General features: G+C 39.3%; 1 non-coding gene across 6 annotated transcripts; it reads right to left on the minus strand.

Moving 5' to 3' along the window:
- Nucleotides 1-889: 889 nt before the first annotated feature.
- Nucleotides 890-4,824, minus strand: LOC103647381 (uncharacterized). Of its 6 annotated transcripts, none has more exons than XR_002262936.2 (8): nucleotides 3,959-4,824; nucleotides 3,279-3,368; nucleotides 2,665-2,754; nucleotides 2,484-2,534; nucleotides 2,248-2,377; nucleotides 1,931-2,001; nucleotides 1,502-1,578; nucleotides 890-1,222 (listed from the first exon to the last, which is right to left on the minus strand). It is a non-coding gene; the product is annotated as an uncharacterized protein (transcript). The 6 variants fall into 6 exon arrangements; XR_004850430.1 differs by having other exon boundaries at nucleotides 890-1,228; XR_004850433.1 differs by having other exon boundaries at nucleotides 890-1,228; nucleotides 2,463-2,534.
- Nucleotides 4,825-7,292: the final 2,468 nt, after the last annotated feature.

Below are 7,292 nucleotides of genomic sequence, written 5' to 3' on the forward strand. Positions count from 1 at the left end.
TGTGTGATGTTTTACTTGAGTGGACATAAACACCATCTAGGTATGCCTTGAATAAAGGGATTATAGGAATCCTAGTATCACAAAAGGTCATTAGCTAGCCCAATAACGTCTTCATCCACTAGTTGTACTCTAATACCCTCTCGTGTGAATACAATGCCCTCAATGTCATAGAAACGTCATTTGAGGTTTAAAAGGTGATCTATTGTTTTGAATTCTTTATATTCCAACTTTTTAGCAAATGTATGGTGGAAAAAAATTGCCTTACAACCTTAACCTATGTATGCACAGTTCACTCACGCAATTTGGCTAAATTTTCCATGGTCTTTATTTTATTTTATTTTGAGAAACACTACAGGAAACTGGTTAAAGAACATGGGTGAAAAATCGTCGAACTTAATGTAATAGGCCGTCGAACTTACCATAAGAACGTGGGTTTACCGACGAATATAGCCGACGGTGATTTTTGGACGAACTTAGAGAAGTAAGTTCGATGGCCCGACGAACTTAACATTAAGAACGTGGGTACCGTCGAACTTAACTTTAAGAATGTGGGTATCGTCGAACTTAACATTAAGAACGTGGGTTTTTAAGTTCGACGGGGGCCGTCGAATTTTTTTCCATAAGTTCGACGACACCCACGTTCTTACATTTAAGTTCGACAGGGCCACGTGGTCGTCGAACTTATGGGTCCTGCGTGGGTCGGCGAGGGCTCACATTAAGTTCGACGGTACCCATGTTCTTAACCCTTTTCTAGAAAAAATAAAAAATACAGAAATGAAAAATTAGACACACATAATATCCCATGCAACACAGAATATCATATACAATACAGATTTCAAACACATGGATATATGTACATATCACAAATTCCAGGCTAAGCACGTTCACATGGCAGGCAGGGACAGATATATTCACAAGGTAATACGAGACTACAAGTATATAACATTAATTAACACGGTTACAAGAATAAGAATACAACCTATTGACCAGAAATATGCTTATTAACTAACAAGGGTAGAAAAAATAACTATAATTTTGCAATTGGTATTAGTATTATACAACATGCAAATGGAAGTACATATGTGCTTATAGCAAGCAGTGCCAATTGGGTTGTGACAATTGGTCGCCGCCCAGTAATAAGCTCAAGAAGCATGACTCCGAAAGAAAATACATCGGATTTTCTGTGAGCTTGCCAGATGCTGCATACTCAGGTGCCAAATACCTAGAGCTAGGAAGATGTGTATTAGCAAGCCATAATTATTACTAGCATTAGCATAACAAGTTGAATGTTGGAATAACACTCCTGATAGCTGAGAATATGATGCAAATGACAAGGTTACAAAAATCTACAGGGTATTGTAACAATAAGGAAACTAACCATATTTCGATCTAGTCTTAATTGCATCAGTATTAGGTAAATTTTCAGCCAAATAGGTATGCAGCATGTCTGCCTATAATGTCTAACCTTGAACTTAAATTATAAGGTAGCATTTATACATACCCAAAGGTGCCCATTACTCTTGTCGAAACATGGGTGTTATTATCAGTAGTGAACTTTGCAAGTCCAAAGTCAGCGACCTGTAGAGAGACAATTGTTAGATAAAATAAAGTTCAAAAAATTAAACAGTGGTCTATAAATTTAAGCAAGAAGGCTGTATAATTTCTCATCTGATGTGATTATAGACAAAATTCAACTAATGTGATCAAATTTCAAGCAAGCAAAACTTTACGGCCACCAAAATAGATTAGATAGCAGAGATCACTTTATAACAACATCAAACCAGATATAATTAGTGGACTGCCAAAATGTACTAACATAATATAACTTAATCAAGTGGTTTATATAAGCATTGTGTGACAAATACATTTTCAGTTAACAGAAACAGTCAGCTATTAACTCTAGAACAGAAAAGAAAAACTCAGAGCATACATTAGCTTCAAATTTGAAGTCAAGAAGAATGTTAGATGCCTTAATGTCACGGTGGATGATCTTTGGATGACCTGCTCATAAGAAAGATGTTATATAAGACCCGTGTATATTTCAATATTTACTAGGAAATATGATTGTAATAAAATATTTACTAGAAAAATTTACTAGAAAATATACTAGGAAATATTTACTAAGAAAGATGCTCATAAGAAAGATGTTAGGGCCAAAATGTCCTAACATAATATATTTACTAGGAAATATGATTGTAATAAAATATTTACTAGAAAAATTTGCCAAAGGGACCAGCAGTTGAGTACCATTTCTTCTTTCAGACGATAAGGCCTCATGAGTATCAACTTTGAAGTGAGAAACAACGGCAGAAACTTATAGAGATACATACTGCTAGGCCAACTAACATACCAACTCTTCTAGAGCTTCTGGCAGAACCTGAATATTTTGGGGTACACGTAAGTTTTCACTAAAAAAAGATGAGTTGGATCATTATGGAACAAAATTCACAAGTGATTCTAACAACTGTATGAAGAAAATATACTGTGTCTTCATATGGATTGCAGTTGTTCTTGAACCAAAGCCTTAAAAACTCCTGTGGTAATTAAATGATATATTCAGAAACCTCATTAAATATGAATCATAAGGTTTAAAGGCATAAAGTGCAATCAAGGATTCAAGGTAATCAGCCCATACATGATGTGTATGACTCAAAGGTAGTTTACCTTATCAACATTTTCAGGTTCAAGGCCAGATATGAATCTATATTCGTATGAATTAGCAATCCAATATCTGTTGGAGTCAGGAGTATGAACCTGCTTCATAAAAAGAGGATAATGATAGGAGATATACTGCCATATGATTGTGTGTATTATTGATTGCGGGAATAGTACACATATATAGGCAGGCGTACACAGGGATGAGAACAGGTGGCGCAGCACCTTAGGCTGGGCCTTAGACACACAGGAATGGCCAAGCCCACTGCCCACACCACAGAAAAGGCATATTCTAGCAGATAACATTAATTTTATAAACCTAACTATTCAGCATTTCAATATCTCAAAAGTTACCATTCAATTGTACTCAACATAATTATAAAAAAATAGATAATACTCAGAACAAAAAGTTTTCAACTACATGAAGTATCAGTTAATGATATAACAACTCTGCCTACATCTAAGCATATAATAACTAGTTAGTACTATATGATTCTACATAATGCATTTTCACTGTTATGAACTTATGATGTCAGAATGCATATTTATATTCTTCCGCTAGTTACTAGGTAGAATGAGCACAAGATTAAAAAGCTTTTGCAGAATAACGTCAGAAGTATAACCTCATCAATCAACACAATTGTCCCATCAGATGTTTTTCCAAACTCATACTTTGTGTCAACCAAAATTAATCCATTCTCTAAGGACACTTTCTGCCAATAGAAATCCGAAAACAGTATCAGCAAGTTACACAATTTCAACATAACTGCAACACAGGAGACTACCAAGCAAACACATCATCTAAAACAAATAAGAACTGCAGGACATATACGGACTAAAGCACATTAAAGCAAAATTAGCGAACCATTTTTTGTAGTTTTTGCAAGTAGAATTAAATTGTAATAGTGAACATAGACCTAAAAAAACTCAACAGAAACAGAAAACATGATGATTCGCTACCTTTCCATATGCAAACAAGCTAGCTCAAGGCTTTGCTTCCTGCCTCATGAAAATCTTATAACAGTGAGAATGGTACTCATGAAAATTTGCCAGATGGAGCTCAGCTAAATAGGGCCAACAGTTTCAGTTGCTAGGTAGCTAGTAGACAGTTGGTTTATATCCAGTTGCCACATGCATTCATTGGAGATTTTGAGCCGTGAACCTAGCCAAGTCAGATAAGGCCTAACTTAACTTATAACAAGGTGGGGGATGAGTCTAGATGTCTGAATCTTGAATCTAACAAAAATAAACTTCCCCAATAGCATAGCTAGGTAACAAAAACTTGGGATGTAAAAAAACTCACCCTTCAGGAAACTTGCTATCAGCCCGTGCTTCAACACGAAGCCACCACAGTAGGACATTCTTCCCACAGTTGCCCAGTGGCTCAACAGAGGACGGATCATTCAACAGAGTAAGTGGGTTCTCAATCTCCTCGCCATTCTCGCCCACAGCATCAAGATCCTTCACCCAGTCAGGCTTGTCGTCAGCCTCCTTCCACAACATCCTCGAGTTCAACACAAAACCAGCCCACTCCAAATCCCTGGGCAGAACAGGGGCAGCTTCACCAACAACTGTGGCCGTCTTCCCAGAGAAGGGCAATGAGTTGAACGTGTGCCATCCAATCAGATGCCCTGAGGAGTTGCAAGCAGGGCCATGGACTGGAAGAGGCATATTCTGCTTGTCCTCCTCGCTGAGCCGTAGTTGGTCTGTCGTGCCAGTATGCGCAAGGATTCCGACGGAGTGAGTGGAGGAGGCCGGTGAGGTGGAGCGCCTGGAACGCGCGTGAGTTGGTCGGGGTGACGGCGAGCACCTGCCTCGGCTCCTTGACGTCGTACCAGCGGTGCTGTTCCTCCTGCACGTGCTCTATGATCTGGTGCGCCCGCATCACCTCGACGGGGTCCAGGTGCGGCCACGGCCGGATCCGAATCCCGTGCCTCCCCAGCACGACATGACTCTGTGAGTTCCCGAGCGCCGCCCCCTTGTCGGCCGCATCACCTGCCTTAATGGTGGGGCGGCGGAGCGCGTGCGGTGGGGCGGCGGCAGGGCCGCAGGGTGGCGAGGGCGGGCCGCGCTGGGTGGCGGCGCGCGAGCCGGCGCACGGTGGGGTGGGCGCGGGGTGGCGGCGGGCGCGCGCGGTAGACAGAGGGAAAGAAGAGAGACTCGTGGGATGAGAGATTTAGGTTTTTGGGTTATGTTAGATGGTGTCTACGTGGCCCACGAATTTAAGTTAAGAATGTGGGTACCCACGCTCCTAATACGATAAGTTCGACGGTTTTACCACGGGCCCACGAATTTAATCTAAGAACGTGGGTACACACGTTCTTAACTTAACCCACGAACATAACTCAATTAAGAACGTCGGTACCCACGTTCTTAAATTAACCCACGAACATTTATTAGTATCTTGTAGTGGATGATCAAAGGCCACACAACTCCCATTTTTGTCGAAAATAGCATGAAGGACTATTTTCAATAATACCGAAGGCTAACACCAATGGATTTTTGGCCAAAAAATGGTCTCCACCAGAAAACCAAGAATGTGATCTATGGCAAGGAAACATATGAGGGGTGATGTGTAAGAGCCTCTAATCGATGATCTATGGCCACACAACCTTCATTTTGCCGAAAATAGCCATGCACGACCATTTTCAATAATACTGAAGGCTAACACCTACGGATTTTTGACCAAGAAACGGTCTCCACCAAAAATCCAAGAATATGATCTATGGCAAGGAAACATTTGTGGGGTGAGGTGTACGAGCCTCTGGTCGATGATCAATGGCCACACAACACACATAAACATAAACTCATATTGATGTGTTTATGTCCACTGAAGTAAAACATCGCACATCATTATGCCACATCGTTTCTAAAAATAAAATAAAGACCATGAGAAATTTAGCCAAATTGCACGAGAGAACTGTCCAAAATAGGTTATGGTTGTAAGGAATCTTCTTTCCACCAAACAGTTGCTAATAAGTAGGAATATAAAGAATTCAAAACAATATATCATCTTTTAAACTAAAAATCATGTTTCCCTGATGTCAAGGGTATTGTATTTGCACGAGAGGGTATTAGAGTACAACTATTCGATGAAGACGTTATTGAGCTAGCTAATGACCTTTTGTGATACCAGGTTTCCTATAATCCCCTCTATTCAAGGCATAGCTAGACGGTGTTTATGTCCACTCAAGAAAAACAACACACATCAATATGCCACATTGTTTCTCAAAATAAAATAATGACCATGGAAAATTTATCCAAATTGAGTGAGAGAACTGTCCAAACATAGGTTAAGGTTGTAAGGCACATTTTTTCCACCATACCATTGCTAAAAAGTTGCAATATAGAGAATTCAAACAATAGATCACATTTTAAACCACAAATGACGTTTCTTTTATTTTAAGGGCACTATATTCGCACGAGAGGGTATTAGAGTGCAACTAGTGGATGAAGACGTTATTGGGCTAGCTAATGACTTTTGTGATACCAGGTTTCCAATAATCTCCTCTATTCAAGGCATACCTAGATGGTGATTATGTCCACTCAAGTATAACACCATACATCATTATGCCACACCGTTTCTCAAAATAAAATAAAGACCATGGGAAATTTAGCCAAATTGCGTGAGAGAACTGTCCAAATATAGGTTAAGGTTGTAAGGCACCTTTTTCCACCGTACAATTGCTAAAAAGTTGGAATATAAAGAATTCAAAACAATAGATCACCTTTTATACCACAAATGACGTTTCCCTGATGTCAAGGGCATTGTAATTGCACGTGAGGGTATTAGAGTACAACTAGTGGATGAAGACGTCATTGGGCTAGAAAATGACATTTTGTGATACCATGTTTCCTATAATCCCCTCTATTCAAGGCATACCTACACGGTGTTTATGTCCACACAAGAAAATCAAAACACATCAATATGCCACATTGATTCTAAAAATAAAATAATGGCCTTGGAAAATTTAGCCAAATTACGTGAGTGAACTGTCCAAACATAGGTTAAGGTTGTAAGGCACCTTTTTTCCACCATACAGTTGCGAAAAAGTTGGAATATAAAGAATTCAAAACAATAGATCACCTTTTAAACCTCAAATGACGTTTCTATGATATTGAGGGCATTGTATTCACACAAGACGGTATTAGAGTGCAACTAGTGGTTGATGACGTTATTGGGCTAGCTAATGACCTTTTGTGATACCAGGTTTCCTATAATCCCCTCTATTCAAGGCATACCTAGATGGTGTTTATGTCCACTCAAGTAAAACACCGCACATCATTTTTGCCACATCGTTTCTCAAAATAAAATAAAGACCATGGGAAATTTATCCAAATTGCGTGTGAGATCTGTCCAAACAAAGGTTACGGTTGTAAGGCACCTTTTTTCCACCATACAGATGCTAAAAGGTTGGAATATAAAGAATTCAAAACAATATATCACATTTTAAACCTCAAATGTCGTTTCTATGATATTGAGGGCATTGTATTCACACGAGTGGGTTTTAGGGTACAACCAGTGGATGAAGACATTATTGGGCTAGCTAATGATCTTTTGTGATACCAGGTTTCCTATAATCCCCTGTATTCAAGGTATACCTAGATGGCGTTTCTGTCCACTCAAGTAAAACACC

The sequence above is a fragment of the Zea mays genome, chromosome 6 (assembly GCF_902167145.1).
Source record: "Zea mays cultivar B73 chromosome 6, Zm-B73-REFERENCE-NAM-5.0, whole genome shotgun sequence".
In the NCBI taxonomy this organism is placed as follows: Eukaryota; Viridiplantae; Streptophyta; class Magnoliopsida; order Poales; family Poaceae; genus Zea; species Zea mays.